Below are 22,060 nucleotides of genomic sequence, written 5' to 3' on the forward strand. Positions count from 1 at the left end.
GGGTCCACCCGCCTCTTGAGGATTGACCACAAGTTCTCAATGGGATTAAGGTCTGGGGAGTTTCCTGGCCATGGACCCAAAATATCGATGTTTTGTTCCCCGAGCCACTTAGTTATCACTTTTGCCAAGGTGCTCCATCATGCTGGAAAAGGCATTGTTCGTCACCAAACTGTTCCTGGATGGTTGGGAGAAGTTGCTCTCGGAGGATGTGTTGGTACCATTCTTTATTCATGGCTGTGTTCTTAGGCAAAATTGTGGGTGAGTCCACTCCCTTGGCTGAGATGCAACCCCACACATGAATGGTCTCAGGATGCTTTACTGTTGGCATGACACAGGACTGATGGTAGCACTCACCTTGTCTTCTCCGGACAATCTTTTTTCCGGATGCCCCAAACAATCAGAAAGGGGATTCAGAGAAAATGACTTTACCCCAGTCCTCAGCAGTCCAATCCCTGTACCTTTTGCAGAATATCAGTCTGTCCCTGATGTTTTTCCTGGAGAGAAGTGGCTTCTTTGCTGCCCTTCTTGACACCAGGCCATCCTCCAAAAGTCTTCGCCTCACTGTGCGTGCAGATGCACTCACACCTGCCTGCTACCATTCCTGAGCAAGCTCTGTACTGGTGGTGCACCGATCCCGCAGCTGAATCAACTTTAGGAGACGGTCCTGGCACATGCTGGACTTTCTTGGGCGCCCTGAAGCCTTCTTCACAACAATTGAACCGCTCTCCTTGAAGTTCTTGATGATCCGATAAATGGTTGATTTAGGCGCAATCATACTGGCAGCAATATCCTTGCCTGTGAAGCCCTTTTTGTGCAAAGCAATGATGACGGCATGTGTTTTCTTGCAGGTAACCATGGTTGACAGAGGAAGAACAATGATTCCAAGCACCACCCTCCTTTTGAAGCTTCCAGTCTGTTATTCAAACTCAATCAGCATGACAGAGTGATCTCCAGCCTTGTCCTCGTCATCACTGACATGATGTCAGCTGGTCCTTTTGTGGCAGGGCTGAAATGCAGTGGAAATGTTTTTGGGGGATTCAGTTCATTTGCATGGCAAAGAGGGACTTTGCAATTAATTGCAATTCATCTGATCACTCTTCATAGCAAATTGCCATCATACAAACTGAGGCAGCAGACTTTGTGAAGATTAATATTTGTGTCATTCTCAAAACTTTTGGCCACGACTGTATTCTATGAGAACATTTCTGAATGGTACTCTGAAGTATCCATTCTAAACACAAAATACTTTGTTCTTCAGGGAAACAGAAAGAGAGAGAGAGACTCGGATGAACTCTCCAGCAGACGGACCGGATTCCAACAGAGAAGACAACAGTGACCTACACCGTAAATATGTACTTGCAATTATTCTCGAATGAGCGGCCGTTCATGTGCGAAGGATTAGCATTTCAATGTATATATTTATAGACTGTGTAATGAATTAATTTTGTCTTCGGGCTCTTTCTCAGTCCACAACCCCTTCCCTTTGTCCACCAAGACATCATATCGGTTTAGCCCACTAGGTGATCTTCCCTATCATTGTTGGTAACCAATATCTGTTTGTTTATGCATTTCTGTGATTACTTAGTTAGTTAGTAAATAAATGATTAAGCCAATTGGTGTATGGATGATTTATATTAATGGCTCGGTTCTTGCAGATAACCAACAATTTACGACGTTCAGATGAGACTGACGTGAGGTAAAGAATAATTATTTAATAGAAGACTAATTCATCAGATATTAAAATATCTGAATAGTTATAACTTTGTAATCTGAAGATTTTCTGTGGTTGGTGCCCCGACTTCCTAGTTAATTCAATTTACATGATTAGTTTAATCACATAATTACAGAGAATTTATTTAGAGTCTTCAGCTTTACTGATGCCAAAGACACGACACTACCCTCTCCCCATCTAAAAACCAACGTTCCCACAACTTTAGAGAATGTTCCCTTAAGAATATAATTAGGTCATGAACTAACATTTTCATAGGAATATTCCCGTGAAGTGCAAGGAATGTTTTAAAGGGACCATTCCCGTAATGTCAAATAGGACTTACCCAGAATGTGGTTACCATGTTATCAGAACTTAAGATATTATTGTTCTTGACAAATATCATGAGAATGTTGCAAGAACATTCATGTGTCCAGTTTTCTGTGGGTTAGGAGAATATCCCATCAACGTCACACCAAACATACACATGCCATATTCTCAGAACATGAGATATTAATGTTCTAGATACGTTTTATGGGAACTTTGCAAGAAAAGTTGTGTCCCCCCAAAAAGTCATTACACATCACTTCTAGTTACTGTTGTCAAGCCATTCAAGGCCCTGATTGGTGAACCACGGATTCATTCATGGCTGTTTGTCTGTTGGCAAGGTAAGGGATACTCACCCACACAGTGTTTTTAACTGACATATATGACACACTTTGATATGCATGATTACATTGTGCATGTTTATTTATACAGTCATTATTTAACATGTACTGATCTGGGATTTGAGCTCACAACCTCTTGGTTCACTGCACTCTGATCTTTCTGCTATGCCACATTGTTCGTGTCAGGTATCAATTAATCAGACTATTCTCTCATCACTGATTTTATGTACAAAATTCAGCAATTTAAGGGCTTTCTGTATAGTTGTCTAATGTTGCTGGGGCATATTGACCTGCTTTACTGATACTCCTGAATCACTATGATCAATAAAATATGTTCTTGAATGTATTTTCAACAGAGCTAAGATTACCAATCAAGTTCATTCAGATCTAAACTCAGCAAAAAAAGAAACGTCCTCTCACTGTCAACTGCATTTATTTTCAGCAAACTTAACATGTGTAAATATTTGTATGAACATAACCAGATTCAACAACTGAGACATAAACTGAACAAGTTCCACAGACATGGGTCTAACAGATTTGGAATAATGTGTCACTGAACAAAGTGGGGGTCAAAATCAAAAGTAACAGTCAGTATCGGGTGTGGCCACCAGCTGCAGTGCATCTCCTCCTCATGGGCTGCACTAGATTTGCCAGTTCTTACTGTGAAATGTTACCCCACTCTTCCACCAAGACTCCTGCAAGTTTTAGGACATTTCTGGGGGAATGTCCCTAGCCCTCACCCTCCGATCCAACAGGTCCCAGATGTGCTCAATGGGATTAAGATCAAGGGCTCTCGCTGGCCATGGCAGAACACTGGCATTCCTGTCTTGCAGGAAATCACGCACAGAACGAGCATTATGGGTGGTGGCATTGTCATGCTGGAGGTTCATGTAGGAATGGTACCACATGAGGGAGGAGGATGTCTTCCCTGTAACGCACAGCGTTGAGATTGCCTGCAATGACAACAAGCTCAGTCCGATGATGCTGTGACACACAGCCCCAGGCCATGACGGAACCTTCACCTCCAAATCGATCCCACTCCAGAGTACAGGCCTCGGTGTACTGCTCATTCCTTCGACGATAAACGTGAATCCGACCATCAACCCTGGTGAGACAAAACCGTGACTCGTCAGTGAAGAGCACTTTTTGCCAGTCCTGTCTAGTCCAGCGAAGATGGGTTTGTGCCCATAGGTGACGTTGTTGCTGGTGATGTCTGGTGAGGACCTGCCTTACAACAGGCCTACAAGCCCTTAGTCCAGCCTCTCTCAGCCTATTACAGACAGTTTGAGCACTGATGGAGGGATTGTGCGTTCCTGGTGTAACTCAAGCAGTTGTTGTTGCCATCCTGTACCTGTCCCGCAGGTGTGATGTTTGGATGTACCGATCCTGTGCAGCTGTTGTTACACGTGGTCAGCCACTGCGAGGACGATCAGCTCTCCGTCCTGTGTCCCTGTAGCGCTGTCTTAGGCATCTCACAGTACGGATATTGCAATTTATTGCCCTGGCCACTTCTGCAGTTCTCATGCCTCCTTGCAGTATGCCTAAGGCACATTCACGCAGATGAGCAGGGAAACTGGACATCTTTCTTTTGGTGTTTTTCAGAGTCAGTAGAAAGGCCTCAGAAAGGCCCCAGTAGAAAGGTTTTCATAACTGTGACCTTAATTACCTACCTTCTGTAAGCTGTTAGTGTCTTAACGACCGTTCCACAGGTGCATGTTCATTAATTGTCTATGGTTCATTGAACAAGCATGGGAAACAGTGTTTAAACCCTTTACAATGAAGATCTGTGAAGTTATTTGGATTTTTACGAATTGTCCTGAAAAAGGGACATTTATTTTTTTGCTGAGTTTAGATAGGTGTCTCGGGTTAGAGTTTCTTCTGGACAGGGCCTAACTATAGTGTCCCAATAATCACATGCCTTAGTGTTATCCCTCATTGGCACAGTGGTTAGGGCATTCATCATTGGTGCTGGTGGCACCCTACTCTCACATTCTTGGCAATATACACTGAGTAAAAAACATTAGGAACACCTTCCTAATATTTAGTCGCACCCCTTTTGCTCCGCAGAACAGCCTCAATTTGTCAATGCATGGACTCTACAAGGTGTCGAAAGCGTTCCACTGGGATACTGGCCCATGTTGACTCCAATGCTTCCCACAGTTGTGTCTAGTTGGCTGGATGTCCTTTGGGTGGTGGACCATTATTGATACACACTTGAAACTGTTGAGCGTAAAAACCCAAGCAGCATGCACCTGGCACCTACTACCATGCCCGTTCAAAGGCACTTCAGTATTTTGTCATGTCCGTTCACGCTCTAAATTGCATACAGAAAAAATCCATGTCTCTCTTGTTTCAAGGCCTAAAAATCCTTCTTTAACCTGTCTCCCCGACACTGACCTAAGTGGATTTAACAGGTGACATCAATAAGGAATTATGGCTTTCACTTGGATTCACCTGGTCAGTCTATGTAATGGAAAGACCAGGTTTTCTTAATGTTTGGTACACTAATGTTAGTGTCATTATTGCTATTTTGAATTGCATGTAACAGACATTTTGATTGTTTTTATGGAAATTTTGTTAGAACACTTTTTATCATAATATGTGTAGATTTCTCCTCTTTCACATATTTTTGGAACTTTGTCTACCAGCTAGCTTTGTGCCTTTGTGCACAACCTCCAAATTATTTTTCAGGTATGATGTGGTGTTTATGGACCAAGAGATTAATGCTGCCTTTGCAGAGTTTGCATTTGACTAAAATGGTGTTCTCTTTCTCCTCAATTAATTAATAGAAATGGGTGTTACATCTGCCCCTGCCACACCCGCTACTCTTCCTGTGTCTGCATAACCTGCCGCCACTCCCCCAGTGCTCCCTCCCTCTCGCTCTGTGTGGGTGTATCTGATTGTATGCAACCTGTTCCATAATCTAGACCTCTACAAATACTCAGCCCTGCCACTTCCACACTGCCAGATCATAGCCTTTGTGCAGTCAGTCTGCCTTTCAAGCCGTTTGTCCCTGCATAGATCTTGTTATCCTGTGGTGCTTGTTTTCCCTAGCCTAACGTTGCGTTTCTCTCCACTACAGTTCCGTCCGCTCTGACTCTGGTCCTTGTCACCAGCCCCTCGTCTCGTCAGTCCAGCTTCCTAGCTCTGGACCCCCACTCTACTACTTCCTGGTGTTCCGCTCCGGACCTGCTTACCCTGCCCCTACTCCCCCTGCCGCAGCCTCAGTTCCTGGTTCCCTGCAACCCTGCTTTTTAATAAATACCTTCCCTGTCTCCTCCTCTGAGTCTGCACTTGGGTTCACCTGCTCCACACCAAGTAACAATGGGAGCATTTCCACAAGGAAAAGTTTAAGAAGAGTAACAATGTCACCTTTCTTACATTTTTAGCAAGAGCCAAGGCTTGCCAGGCTTTGTCTCTTGTATATACTACCAGTCAAAAGTTTGGACCCGCCTACTCATTCAAGGGTTTTTCTTAATTTGACTATTTTCTACATTGTAGAATAATGGTGAAGACATTAAAACTATTAAATTACACATATGGGGTGGGTTTCACCAACATGGATTAAATTAATCTAGGATTAGAGCTAATCTAGGTTTATAATTAATCAGATGTTGCACCACTTAATTTTAAATCTGGATCAGTAAATCTATGATTAATAGTTGTAAACTATGATTAGTGACATGTTACACCAATTTATAAGGTATTTCGTGAGTTGAAACGAAGTAACTTGCCTACTTGACAAATGAGGCCACAAAGTTGCTGTTCCTTGATAAAATAACAACGTAACGTTAGAACTACAGCAACTCCATCGTGAAAGGTTCTCATGGGTTGGCTGATTTGAAATAAAATATATTATTTGCCAGTACTAGAAAGATAGCTCATTCGTTAGCTACTGTAGCTAGCTAGTTTATAAACCAAGATAGCTAGTATAAAATATGTATTATTTTCATTATTTATTTAGGCATTTATTATTTGTCCGCAAGCCACCTGATCGTGGCACGTCAAAGAAGTTCCAAGTTCTCCACCTCTTGTCGGAGCTGATGGAGGAATTTAGTAACGTACTAGAGGATAAAAAGACAGACAACACGACTGTCAAAAAGAAGGAAGACACCTGGGCCATTTTATGCAACTGATTTAATGGATCGACACGGATTAAAGAGAATAGGCACCCAAATCAGATGAAGGTGTGCTGGAAAAACGTAAAAGCGAAAGCCAAAAAGAATGTGGTAGAGGAGAGGCGGGGGCTACTTCAGACCGGAGGGGGGCCTCCATCCAAGGGAATTGATCCTCTCTCCCAGAGATTGCGAGATGATTCCCCAGCAGTTTGCCCCTCTCAACCCCTATGATGACGACGGACAACTCAACCCACCAATATTTAGTAAGTAACTGGTAAATATCAATGACTATAATGCACGTTTAAACTAATGTTAATGCTACTTCACTACAATGTTACCGTTATCAGGCCCGTTACAGCATGTTACATAACATCATCATTCATAACAGGGCTGGGCATATCATAAGCTCCAATTCAATTGTTGTACAAAATGGGCATGTAAATAGCCTACTAATAATGAGTTAATTTTCTTTATTTTCTTTCCTTTAGTTGAGCTGACATCCTGTGCCGTGGAGAAACAGCAGTGCCTGAATCTTGCACCAGCAGCAAAAACACCAGACAGGACAAGCAAACATCCCAGAACTGACATGAACCAAGCTCATATTGATGTTTTGGTTCTCAATCAAGAATCTCCACAGCATTCCCATTAGCATGTTGGACCTGGCCATCTTCTTCATTCTCCTCAGGTAGGTCCTCCTCAGCCTCCTCAGGTAGCTTGTCTCCTTGTCCCTTGCCAAAGTTATACAGAACCACCACTGCAATAATGATTGTCAGTGTAATGTCCATCTTCGTGCGGAGCCCCTCCTCGATCTTTTTTTCCCACACTCCCTCTCTATGAGACCTCTTGCCAGGATATCAGTGGTGTTGTATTCTCTCACTTCAAGTGTCTGGGGGTTTAAAAGGGGAGTCATAAGGTACCCACGACAGGCATATCCATTGTCACCTAGTAGGTGGCCTTCATATGCTCCACTTTCCAGCGTTGCACACAGACGACTATTGTCAAAGATTCTGTTGTCATGGTTAGATCTTGGCCATCTAGCTATGATGTTGGTGAGCTGACCTTTGTCATCACAGACAGCCTGCACATTGATGGAGCAGTAACCTTTCCAATTACGGAATAGTTCTCCATTCTCACCACCAGGGTTGGGAATAGGGCTGTGTGTACAGTCTATTGCCCCTAGTACACCTGGGAATCTAGCTCTCCTGTAAAATCCAGCTACTGTTTCCTCTGTAGGCTTGAACCTGAGGTACTGATTCTTCAGACTGACAATAGCACTGGACACTCTGACTACAATCCTGCAGACGGTTGACTTGTGGAGTACAAAAAGATCCCCATCCACCATCTGGAAACATCTAGTTGCGTAGAACTGTAGGGTCACCAAGAGCTGAAGTAGTGGGGATACAGCCGCGTTGCCATATCACCCCCATGCTCAATGATTGGTCCAAACTTTCTTTCCAGTTGTATTACAGAGTCCACGGAGAAGTGGTATTTCCTAGAAAACTCATCATTATCCAACCTGTCTAAAATTATTCTCTGAGGAACTCTGTCATTTTTGTCTCTCCAGAGTAGATATGCTGCCATTTTATCAGTTAAACCACCTCAGGTTGCAGTTTAGAATTGATCTCCAATCTAAGTTTATATATTGTTTTACATTCATTGAGCAACAGGCTGAAAATGAATCAAGGCTTAAAGTGAAAACTAAACTTAGATTAGAGGAAGGATTTCATTTGAGTAGGATTCATTTAAACTAGGTTTAACATTTGGTGCAACAAGATTAATAGATAAACCTTGATTTAAGCCAGTTTAAGAGTTAATCCATGTTGGTACAAACCACCCATGGAGTAACCAAAAAAAGTGTTTAACAATTAAAAATATATTTGAGATTTGAGATTCTTCAAAGTAGCCACCCTTTGCCTTGATGACAGCTTTACACACTCTTGGCATTCTCTCAACCAGCTTCACAAGGTAGTCACCTGGAATGCATTTCAATTAACGGGTGTGCCTTTGTGTAATTTATTTCCTTCTTATTGAGTTTGAATCAATCAGTTATGTTGTGACAAGGTAGGGGTGGTATATAGAAGATAGCCATTTTTGGTTAAAGACCAAGTCCATATTATGGCAAGAACAGCTCAAATAAGCAAAGAGAAATGACAGTCCATCATTACTTTAAGACATGAAGGTCAGTCAATACACAACATTTCAAGAATGTCGCAAAAACCATCAAGAGTTATGATGAAACTGGCTCTCATGTGGACCGCCACAGGAAAGGAAGACCTAGAGTTACCTCTGCTGCAGGGGATACATTAATTAGAGTTAACTGCACCTCAGATTGCAGCATAAATAAATGCTTCACAGAGTTCAAGTAACAGGCATCTCAACATTAACTGTTCAGAGGAGACTGCGTGAATTGCTGCTAAGAAATCACTACTAAAGGACACCAATAATAAGAAGAGACTTGCTAGGGCAAAGAAACACGAGCAGTTGGAGATTTTTGGTTCCAACTGCCGTGTCTTTGTGAGATGCAGAGTAGGTGAGCGGATGATCTCATCATGTGTGGTTCCCACCGTGAAGCATGAAGGAACAGGTGGGATGGTGTGGGGGTGCTTTGCTGGTGACACTGTCAGTGATTTATTTAGAATTTAAGGCACACTTAACCAGCATGGCTACAACAGCATTCTGCAGCAATACGCCATCCCATCTGGTTTGCGCTTAGTGGGACTATCATTTGTTTTCAACAAGACAATGACCCAACACACCTCCAGGCTGTGTAAGGGCTTTTTGACCAAGAAGGAGAGTGATGATCTGTACTTCTCCACAACTTTGTACCTGACCTGTTTTGGAGAGCTCCTTGGTATTCATGGTGTCGCTTGCTTGGTGGTGCCCCTTGATTAGTGGTGTTGGAGACTCTGGGGATTTTCAGAACAGGTGTATGTATACTGAGATCATGTGACAGATCAAGTGATAAATATAGTCTACCTGTGTGCAATCTAACTAATTATGTGACTTCTGAAGGTAATTGGTTGCACCATAGCAAAGGGGGTGAATACATATGCACGCATCACTTTTAAATTTTTTGAAACAAGTTATGTTTTTCACTTCACTACACCAATTTGGACTATTTTGTGTACGTCCATTACAGAAAATCCAAATTACAGGTTGTAATGCAACAAAATAGGAAAAACGGCAAGAGGGATGAATGCTTTTGCAAGGCACTGTACTGCTAAGAATATGAGAGTAGGGTGACTCCCCTAGCGGGTCTCAAACCCAGGGCACAGCACCAATGACAAACACCTTAATCACTGTCCCAATAAGGGATAGCTCTAGGTCAGTGTTTCTCAGCTCCGGTCCTCAAGTACCCCCAACAAGTACACATTTTCGTCGTACTGTAGAGCTATTTTTACTTGCATACAATATAGCTGGTTCACCCTGTCCTGCCCCAGGGGTTCCACGGCCCTGCAGTGCCCCAACCCAACACGCCTCACTCAGCTTTAGGATCTAACTTAAACATTCATTATTGGTTTCAGGTGTGTAAGGCCAAAGTGACAACCCACAGGATGGCAGACCCCCAGGGCTAGGACTGAGCAGCCCAGCAGCTAGGGATTGACTAAATAGGTATCGCTCTTGACATGGGCATGTTTTCAATACAGACTCCTTTTGTCGTATAGTATTACATATAAGGCATCCAGACCTTATGAAAGTTGCACAGTATACCCTTAATCTTATAATAAATCAAATCTAGTGATACATAACTTGGCATTTCTTCCATTTATTGTGGGAGGATAACCAGTTTCATAGCCACTATAAATGCTAGGTTACACAATTTGTTCTGATAACAGTCTCCAGTATCAACATTTACAAGCAAATCTGTAGACATACTGAGATAAATGAACATACTCTTTGCCAGAATTCAAACAGCCTTCACAAGAGCTTAACATGGTTTTAAACTGCAGTAATTTATGTCAGAGATTATATGTGACCCGTTTCAGGAATATGTATGTCGCTGGTCACTACTTTACAGGAAAACCGTTTGAACTTAAACATTTTTCTTTCAAAATGCATTTTTTTTGGCAGAAATGCCTTCTCAAACGTGAACTTTCATGTGCCTTAAAAACAAACTTGTATGCCATCTGTAAATACAAATAAAATGGTTAAATTACAAGCCCAGTTGGTTTAGCCACAGAAAAAGCGAGCAACCTTCCCTAGCCATGATTGGCGGAGATAATGGGTGGGCTGGAAATCCCGAGAGATAAGTAAGGTTTGGTCTGCCATATAGCACGCTTCTGTCTATTTGAGCTGGTCAGTATGTCTAGGTAATCCTGTCTAATGCAGCTTTTTAAAAAATGTATTGCTTAGTAAAAACTGCATAAGTCTAATGTTAAGTTAAAGTGTACTTTTAGCTAGCTAACGTAAGCTGGCTGGCTCGCTAGCTAACGTTATGTGTATGCTCTCCACTTTCTGGAGGACCCGAGTTTTGAAGTCAGTGGAATTCGGTTATGATAGCTAAGGAGGTGGAGAAAACACGTGTCTCCGGATTATATCTACAAACTAAGGGCAACCATGGCATCCGACAGGAGACGCGTCCATCCATGATGTACACGGGTAAATAGTCTAGCTAGCTACATTTTCAGATATTACACGTTTCTAATTTTGACAGAAAGTGGTTTCATTTCAAGTTAAAGTGTACCGTTAGCTGGCTCGCTCACGTTACTTGCATGATTATATTTGTTTCGCAGAGCCATTTGCTTGACTAGTTAACGTAAACTAACTCACTTCTGTACATCACGCTGGTCCGTACAATTGACCTTATTTTAGTGCCCCAAAAACGTAACACTTCCAGATCAACCGTAATATCAATACCATTGTAAAGCACAATTTCTCCCCTTTCCAACAAAATCAATGATGAGGCCTTCATGATGCCCATCTCTGCATGATTCAAGAAGGCAATGAGCTCCGTCGGGTCTTTTTAAAAATGGCGGGTGGGGAAGCTAAACCTATTGCGTGATAGTGAGAAGGAGAGATGTCCTGTGGGGAAATGGCTTTTTTCACTCGATCTGTCCAACTTACCACCTTATCGCTTCTAAAAATGTAAATAAAACATTATAAAGAGTTTATATAATGTGTCATTACATACCTATTTAAAGGTTTGTGTCGAATTTGAATCGGGTTTTTAGCGCGGTGCTAAAGTGATCTTCAGAAGTAAACAGCGGCTTTTGAGAGTCAAGACAGCCTGCAGTGATGACGCAAAAAATGACTAGGTATCCCCCCTTACCCTGTCCCTTTCTTGTTTTTGAACGGTGAGAGAAGTGCTACACCTGGAGGAGAGAAGCTGTGAGACAGAATTAGTTGCTTTATGCATGCTGTATGTTACGCCATGACACGTCACAATGTAACGTACAGCGTCGGAGGGGTCAGTTTTTTCAACTTTTCTCCAATACTATAGAGTCATTACAATGTCAATCAATGCTTGAATAGAAACGTAGTTCTCAACACAGTCGCTACAGTCCCATTAGTTGTCACGGTTGCGCACATTTGTACGGAATGGGGTTCGCTTACGTTATAGCCTAATGTTAGCTAGCTACCTGCAGATTCATGCAGGGTGGTAATGTCATGAGTTGGGATTTTTGGTTAATTGTTTAGCTAGCTAGCTACATGTCTTAACAAAAAAAACACTATGCAAGTCTACATTTCAATAGAATGTCACTCCAACAACTGTTGATCGATGTACTAGCTGGTAAATTCGCTCTGGCTATCTACTCCGATTCAAACAACAGGTAAGATAGTCTAGCTAGCTACATTTTTAGATATTACACATTTCTAATTTTGACAAAGTCTTTTTAACTTGAAATGAGGTGTACTATTAGCTTGCTAGCTGCTGGCTGGCTGTGATGTTATTATTCATATCTCAGAGCCATTTGCTTGACTAGTTATAGCCTAATGAAATTGCATTTGTCACATGCGCCGAATACAACAGTTTGGGATCGGTGAAATGCTTACTTACAAGCCCTTAAGAAAATCCCTAAAAAAGTAAGAGACAAGAATAGCAAATAATAGCTAGCTAACATTGAACCTGGTTGGTTGACTACCTGCAGATTCATGCAGGGTAGTAACGTCATGAGTTGGGATTATGATTCATTGTTTACCTAGCTAGCTACATGTCTTAACAAAAGACTCTCGCCTGAGTGTGCCAGAGCGCAGAATAACGGATTAATTTACGAATGCTCAACACGTTGAATATGGCCGGTGTCAGTAAACGTCGGCAAAAAAAGGGTAATTCAAGTTAGTCACCAATGCTCTGGATAACATGAAAACAGACTAACCAGCTCTGCTAGGGCGAGTAAAATGGTCAGAGTGGAGTGTTCTCTCATTATGTGTCTGGAAGTAGCTAGCAAGCTAGCCAATGTTAGCCAGTTTGCTTAGGTGCTTGTCTGCCATTGTGAGGTCAGAACGTTCGGATCAACCCTACTCATCGGGCCAGAGCGTCCAGTGTGCGCTCTGAACGCTCCGAGAGCGAAGCACTCTGAATTTACGAAAGGACATTCTGACAGCACAGTTAGAGTCACCAATGCTCTGGATAACATAACAGCCTAACCAGCTCTGCTAGGGTGATTACTAACACAGACAGTGGCGTATCAGGAATATCTGAATGCTGTGAACTAAGAGGTTGTGGTTAAAATCACAGGTGAGGGCATGTTCAATAATAATTACCATATAAATGAACATGTACTGTATGTCAAAGTGTGTGAAATATGTAAGTTGAGAACACCTTGCCAACAGACAAAAAGTGCTGTGAATTGATCAGGGCCTTGATGGGCTTGGCAACAGTAACAAGGCGTGATGTGTAATAAAAAATGTTTTTATGGAGAATGATTCTTTGGGACCATCAGGCGACGTCCTGAAAACTGATACACAGAAATGTTCTTGCAACGTTCCCATTAAATATGTTTAGAACATAAATATCTTACATTCTGTGAGCATGGCAACCATGTTCTGTGTATGTTTGGTGGGACGTTGATGGAATATTCTTATACCCCTCAGAGAACTGGACACATGAATGTTCTTGCAATGTCCCATGAAACGTGTCTAGAACATTAATATCTGATATTGTGAGACCATGGCAACTATGTTCTTCTGTGTATGTTTGACGTGATGTTGATGGAATATTCTACTAACGCTCAGGAAACTGGACACGTGAACCAACTGGGCAAAAACTGACTGAATCGTTATTTCCACATAATTTCAACAACAACAAATGTAATATGATGCTGTTAGGGGCACATTAGGGGTAACATTACAAAAACATTCTCTCTACCTGGAATTGTTAGCTGGGTCTCTCTGGTTTAATGTGAGCCATTCCTCCCCCTCACCGCCTTATGCTGGAGGCATGTCTGTGTAAAAAATGTCAAACTATTCTCTGTGTAGCAGCGCACTTTCGTGACATTGCTCGCATGGGAAAAATGGAGGAAATGCACTTTACCCCCAAGTGCTATCCTCACTTGGACTCTCCCCTCGGCACCTTCTCAGGTTCCAGCCAGGGAAAAAAAATCAGCACGTCTACTCCCTCCAGTCTCTTCTGACATACAGAGCAGGATGACAGGTTGCCATTTGTCATCCTTCAAGGCCCCATTCCCATGCTTTGCGACATTAATTAATCACCTCTGTCTATTGCACACAAGCGAACACAGTAGAATAGAATCACGTGTGCATCTCTTCGAAGCACCATCAGGGGGTGCCATCACTCTAGGTGAGTGAGGCAGGGAATAAACCTGATATATTTCCCCATTCTCTCGATGGATTCCTGTCACCCGAGCAGGTCATCCCTGAGTTTTCATTTGCTTAACATGGGAACCGGTTTTCTGGGCTCACAATGAAACTCCCTTAACTCACTGGGTTTTTGGGATCTTTTTTGGTTCTCTTGATGGAAACTGGTACTCCCGAATCCATAACGCTCTGATGCTTTTTTCCTTATCCGTTTAAACGCTGCTCTTGGTTCACACAGTCGGCCTTTGCCCACTCTACCTCCCCTTTTCGGGGGATATTTTAGCTTTTGATAGCCCTCCTCTCTGGAGTAGGGCCAAGACAGACCAGACACATAGTTGCTCTACTTCTTAAGATTACATCTGGGTAACCAGTATGTTTACTTCTTCCTTTTAGCTACACCATTTGACAGCGTATGGCATTCCGTCAGCTGCTCTCTCATGCAAGCCCTGCTCGGTGACATGTATAGCCTATGCCTGTTGCCACTCACTAAGGGCGTAGTCTAAAAGGATCAAGCATGTTTTGCAAGAAACACTAAGCTCATATGCCTCGGTCGCATTACGAGTTCTCCCAGTTACCTGGGACACACTCTCTGCCCCCCTTCGGCATTATCGCTCCCTGGGTTGCATGAGCATGACACGTGCACACTAGCGTATTAACAGCCTCTGAGAGCCCACTTTTTGTATCTATCCGGACTGACTCCGACTGTTAGAAGCGACAACTCTATTAGGGTGTTTGGAGACTCCATCCCTACATGGTAATAACGCACCACTAGGGGCGGAAGCCCTCGCGCACATAGTCAAGGGTGATGCCCTACGCTTTTTCCTCCACTATGTGTAGCACTCCCCATTCCGATAAGCAGAGTGAGGTAACAGGCTTATCACTCATCTTCGAGCCCCTTGATGACCAGGGACGCCGTCGTTGGCAGAGATCACGCTCCTGATTTACAACCAGTCCTGGTAGCTACCGTTACACAGGGATCTTATGACCCAGGTGTACGGGGAGATTTGCTACCCTCACCCAGTAGCCATGGCCCATGAGCGGATGAATCTGAATGCAACAGGCCTGCCACTGAAGATCATTGAGCCTTCCAGAGCCCTTTCTAAACACTGACTATATGGAAAAAAGTGGTGCGTTTTTTGGAAGTGGTGTGACCTAAACAGATAATTTAATGCTCTTTATCCAATGTTTTTATGCTTCATTGCAGGACTTTTTTGAGCAGAGGGAAGATCTCTCCTGACAAGTTCCGTTTAGCAGCTATCTCGACCTGTCATACCCTACTGTTAAACTGTCAAAGACTGTAACACCCTCTGTTATGTTGTTGATGAAGGGTGCACGTTGCTTATGCACAGTCTCAAGGCCTTTAGCCCCATATTGGGACCTGTCTATTGTGCTTGAGGCTTCCTGACAGCAGACTCTTGAACCACTGGAAAGCGTGGTGATGTAATACCTCTCCTAAAACGCATTACCGTCAGACACCTGCAAAGGGAGTGAGTGAGCTGCAGGCCCTGTCAGTCCATCAATCGTTCCTATTATTTTCCCCGGGGTTCTCCTATGTAACCTTTCTACCCAACCCTGCCTTTAATTAAGGTCAGTGACAACTATGGTTATTTTGCTTTGTAGCTTGTAGTTTTCCACCCACCGCGAAGAGCATCTCCACCATTTGTGTCCTGTATGTGCTTTGAGCATTTGCTTGGATAAAGCAAGAGTATTGCTTAAGAGCGACAACGCCTCTTCTTTCTTGGGCGCCTGTCTGCAAAGGGGGGCGGCTGTCTCGTAAATGGCTATCCTTTTGGATAGTGGATGCTATTATATTGAAAAGTATAATAGAAAGGGTTAAAGCCCAGAAGAACTCAATCCACCAGAGGCATGGCTACCTCTTGGACTGTTCAAAGGCATCTCCTTACATGATATTTGTGTTAAGGCATGTATGGCCACCCCTCATACATTTGAGGTTTTACCATCTGGATGTCACTGTGCCTTCTATGGCGCATACTTCCTCATTGTCCAAGCCTCTGAGGGCTGATACTGTTGGAACTACCCTGGCTTCAGAAAGCATGTCTGCATCCCATAATTGACACATTGAAAGAAGTATTAGAACTAGACCTTAGTGTTACTTGTGTAACCCCGGCTCCGTGAGTGAGATGTCATATAAGCATAAACAATGACTTTACAACGCATGCTTGGCAAAGGGATAAAGTGTGAAGTCTTGCATTGCCGATTCCTTTCCCAAGGAATGTATTGTTTTGTATTCATACCTGCACACAAGTCTGACTTCCGTGTGTTTTATGCAGGAAATTGGTGCAAACATCAAAGTTATGCGTATGTTAAGATTCAGACTTCTCTTACTTCTCCCAGTTTTTCTAAGCTTTTTTCCCCCCTAAACTGTCTAGTGTGTTTCTTAGCCTTGCCCCAATCACTGCCACCTCCATTTCATGGTGGTGCCTGGTTGTCCTGCCTAGCAGCAGTGCTCGCACAAATCTGACAGGATTATAGCCATCCTAATCTGAGTTAGATCTGAGTTAAACAGGATTGAGCCGTATCGACAGATGCATAGGTTATTTATTAAAGAGGCTCCTTGCACAACTTGAACATTAGGTATTAGAGAAAGCCTGTCAGTACAGCACCTGCCAAGAGTGTGTACACCACCTCCTGGCAGTCAATGCTGGGTCAGTGCCATGCCCCTGATGATGGTGAAATGGGGAGAAGGTGGGTATAGCAATAATCCCTTCCTCTCATGACACTAGGTTGGGTTAAACCCATATTACTTATTACTCATACATTGAATTCAGATGTACAGTAAGCCTAATGTTTCACACAGGTAATAACCCAGTCAACATCTCAATTTATGTTGAATGTTAGATTGAATCAATCTACATTTTCATTTAGATTAAAATATATATTTCATATGAGAAACCTTTTTTCAGGAATAATATACACTGAACAAAAATATAAACGCAACATATGAAGTGTTGGTCCCATGTTTCATGAGCTGAACTAAAAGATCCCAGAAATGTTCCATATGCACAAAAAGTGAAAGAAATGTACATCTCTGTTAGTGAACATTTCCACTTTACCATAATAATCCATCCACCTGACAGGTGTAGCATATCAGCAAGCTGATTAAACAGCACAATCATTATACAAATGCAGCTTGTGCTGGAGACAAAAGGCTACTCTAAAAGGTGTAGTTTGGTCACACAACACAATGCCACAGATGTCTCAAGTTTCGAGGGAGCGTGCAGTTGGCATGCTGACAGCAGAAATGTCTACCAGAGCAGTTGCAAGATAATTGAATGTTCATTTCTCTACCAGAAGCTGCCTCCAAAGTGGTTTTAGAGAAATTGGCAGTACGTCCAACTGGCCTCACAACCACAAACTACGTGTAACAACTCCAGCCCAGGACCTCCACAATTATAGACAACGAGCACAACTGCATTTCATCAATGGAAATTTGAATGCACAGAGATACCGTGACGAGATTCATCCGCAGCCATCACCTCATGTTTCTGCATGATAATGCACAGCACAATGTCGCAGGGATCTGTACACAATTCCTGGAAGCCAAAAAATGCCCAGTACATCCATGACCTGCATACTCACCAAACATGTCACCCATTGAGCACGTTTGGGATGCTCTGGATCGACGTGTATGACAGAGGGTTCCAGTTCCCGTCAATGTTCAGCAACTTCGCAAAGCGATTGAAGAGGAGTGGGACAACATTTCACAGGCCACAATCAACAGCCTGATCAACTCTAGGCGAAGGAGATGTGTCGCGCTGCATGAAGAAAATGGTGGTCACACCAGATACTGATTGGTTTTCTGATCCACGCCCATACCTTTTTTTAAGGTGTCTGTGACCAACAGATGCATATCTGTATTCCTAGTCATGTGTAGGGCGGTCACGAGTCATGACCAAAGTCAAGGTAATTAGGCTTCTCCAAGCTCTGATGCTACTGATGGTCATTAGTAGTCTACCAAAATTGCTAACTGCCGGGTACTCTGCACTCTATTTTCCCTCTAATCACTTTGACATAAATGCAAATGTATTCAAAAATCAAACCAAACACTTCATGAGAGCCACTGAGCTCGTGTTGCGCAACATTTCTATAGGCTATGCAATTGCGTGAGAAAACAGAGTGATGGCCTCTACTAAAAAGAGAGGCTCCCATCAGCTTTCTATAGACTAAGCCTACTCTATTTATTTCTCATCTTTCCTAATATTAAGCACATTGCTTCTCTTTACAACAGGAGTATAGCCTACCTGGCTGGCATGAAAATTAACCACGAGGAACAGTGTCCTCCATCCTCCAGATACATGTATTTTTTTTCCGCTGACCCTGTTTCGAGACATGATAATGGTCTATTCTAAATCAAAACAAATTTCACACACATTTTGTTTGTATATGTAAAGACAAGATGAAATCAATAATAGTGTGATAGGTGACTATTAGCCTATCACTTGTGAATGATGCCCAGCATAAGGCAAGAAACAGTGAATGCATTTTTTTATTTACATTTTCAAATGAAATTTGCACACCTCATGTAGCCATAGACCTATATCTTTTGATAAGGTTTGTATCAAAACTAAAGTGCCCAAATATCTTCTTACAATGAAGCACATTAATTCACTTTACAGCGGGCGTAGAGCCCAACTGGCATACATACACAGCGGGTGAGTTTCAAATTTGGGTAAGATTATTTTCACCATAAAAATGCACCTTCATAATAACAGCATTACATGCATAATCGCATCTGTGGTCACTTTTGGAATGGTGTTGTCCTGCTAATGGAACATTGGCGCTTGTAGCCTACTGCCGTGTGCACATTGCTGCGCTTATAATGTGAAGAAATAATAAATTGCGTCAGGCTTTTTGCTTAAAACAGTTTTTTTGATGCTAGTGGTTGTATTAATTTGGGATCTATCGCATCCCACAACTGTGTCCCAGACGATGTTTGAAATATTTATTTATCGCACAGAATAGGTAAACTTTTGCACTATGTGTCACGCCCTGACCTTAGAGATCCTTTTTATGTCTCTATTTTGGTTGGTCAGGGCGTGAGTTTGGGTGGGCATTCTATGTCTGGTGTTCTATGTTGTCTATTTCTTTGTGTTTGGCCGTGTGTGGTTCTCAATCAGAGGCAGCTGTCTATCGTTGTCTCTGATTGAGAACCATATTTAGGTAGCCTGTTTTCCCACTTTGAGCCAGCGGAAAAAGAGCGTACCTTTTCCCCCTTAGGAGACTGAAAAGATTTGGCATGGGTCCCCAGATCGTCAAAAAGTTCTACAGCTGCACCATCGAGAGCATCCGGACCGGTTGAATCACCGCCTGGTATGGCAACAGCTCGGCATCTGAACGTAAGGCGCTACAGAGGGTAGTGTAAATGGCCCAGTACATCACTGGGGCCAAGCTTCCTGCCATACAGGACCTATATAACAGGCAGTGTCAGAGGTAAACCATTAAAATTGTCAGACTCTGCACGGAAAGCGGTACCGGAGCGCCAAGTCTAGGACCAAAAGGCTCCTCAATAGCTTCTACCCCCAAGTCATTAGACTGCTGAACAATTCATAAAAATCGCCACTGGACAATTTACATTGACCTCTTTCCCTCTCTTTTGTATACTGCTGCTACTCGCTGTTTGTTTGTTACCTATGCAGTCACTTCGTCCCCACCTACATGTACAGATTACCTCAACTAGCCTGTACCCCTGCACACTGACTCGGTACCGGTGCCCCCTGTATATAGCCTCATTATTGTTATTCTTATTGTGTTACTTTTTATTAATACTTTTTATTTTAGCCTACTTGGTAAATATTTTCTTCTTGAACTGCACTGTTGGTTAAGGGCTTGTAAGTAAGCATTTCACGGTAAAGTCTACACTTGTTGTATTCGGCACATGTGGCAAATAAAGTTTGATTTGTATGGGTTGGTAATGTTCCCTAGTTGCGCCGTCACACAAAGCGCAAACCAGATGGGATGGCATATAGCTGCAGAATGCTGTGGAATCCATGCTGGTTAAGTGTGCCTTGAATTCTAAATAAATCACAGTGTTACCAGAAAAACACTCCCACACCATAACACCTCCTCAATGCTATACGGTGGGAAATACACATGCAGAGATCATCCGTTCACCTACACCACGTCTCACAAAGACACAGCGGTGCCTCCATTCCCCCAACGCCATCTTCACCACGAAGCTCACGATTCCCCACATTGTAGTTCTTTTCCGTGGCATTGAGGTGGTGGCAGAAGAAGGCTCAGGGATGTAGCTTGAGGTCCAGGGCAAAACGCTGGGACTGGACAGGTCCGCCCCCACTCTGACATCAGAAGCATCGACCTCCACCACAAACTGACGGGAAGGGTGCGGATGAACCAAGATGGGAGCTGTGGTGAAGCAATGTTTGAGGTCCGGGAACGCTTGGTCAGCAGCTGGAGACCACGTGAACGGAACCTTGGGTGAGGTGAGTGTGGACAGGTGGGAATCCAGGGTGCTGGAACCCCGGATAAAGCGGCGATAGAAGTTGGCAAACCCCAGGAAGCATTGCAGCTGCACCCTGAAAGTAGGCTGGGGCCAATCCACCACCGCTCTTACCTTCCCAGGATGGTGGAACGATGGAACTCACACTTCTCTGCTTTTACAAACAGCTGGTTCTCCAGGAGGCATTGGAGAACCTGTCGGACGTGGAGCACATGTTGTTGGATGGAATGGGAAAAGATTATGTCATCTAGGTAGACAAAGACGAACATCATTGACCAGAGCCTGGAACACAGCAGGGGCATTGGTAAGGCCAAATGGCATGACCAGATACTCGTAGTGACTGCTGGCCATGTTGAAGGCAGTCTTCCACTTGTCCCCTTCCCATATCCGCACCAGGTGGTAGGCGTTCCGTAGATCCAGCTTGGAAAACATGGTGGCCCCCTGGAGCGGCTCGAAGGCCGAGGAGATGAGTGGTAGCGGGTAGCGGTTCTTCACCGTTATGTCGTTGAGACCCCGGTAGTCGATGCACGGGTGCAGGGTCTTGTCCTTCTCCACAAAGAAGAACCCTGCGCCGGCAGGAGAAAATGGATGGATGAATTCTGCAACAAGAGATTCCCCAATGTAGGTATCCATTGCCTTGGTCTCTGGTCCCGACAGAGAGTACAGTCGTCGCCGGGGCGGAGTCGTGCTAGGGAGAATGTCAATCCTGCAGTCATAAGGTCGGTGCGGCAGAAGTGAAGTGGCCCGGGCCTTGCTGAACACCTCCCGTAGGTCCTGGTACTCCACGGGAATGGCGGAGAGGTCCGGGGCACCTTCCGAGCCCCCCATGAAGACGTCCCGAGGCAGGTTGTGCTGACTTCAGGCAATGGGCGTGGGAGAACGGACTCCAGCCCATGAAGGCACCAGTAGACCAATTAATTAAGAGATTGTGTCGCTGGAGCCAGGAGAATCCCAATACCACGGGAATCAGAGGGGACTTGATGAGCAGGAACTGGATAGCCTCACTTTGGTTCCCTGACACGGCCTATAGAGCGCCCATCCAGCGCTCTAATGTACATGGGAATGGAGAGGGGCTGAGTGCGGATGTTCAGCTCGGACGCCAGGGTAGCGTCCAAAAAGCTCTCATCGGCCCCAGAGTCAATGAGAACCCGATGAGATTTGGACTGGTCTCCCCATAGCAGAATGGCATGAAAAGGATTGCGAGCAAGGGAAGCAGGAAGGTTCTCCATATGGCCCACTAGAGTACTCGCTACTACCGGTGAGCCTGTTTCCTTTAAAAGGACAAGAGAACACAAAATGACCAAGAGTTCCGTAATACAGACAACTCTTC

This window comes from Salvelinus namaycush, chromosome 9 (genome assembly GCF_016432855.1).
Source record: "Salvelinus namaycush isolate Seneca chromosome 9, SaNama_1.0, whole genome shotgun sequence".
Taxonomy (NCBI): Eukaryota; Metazoa; Chordata; class Actinopteri; order Salmoniformes; family Salmonidae; genus Salvelinus; species Salvelinus namaycush.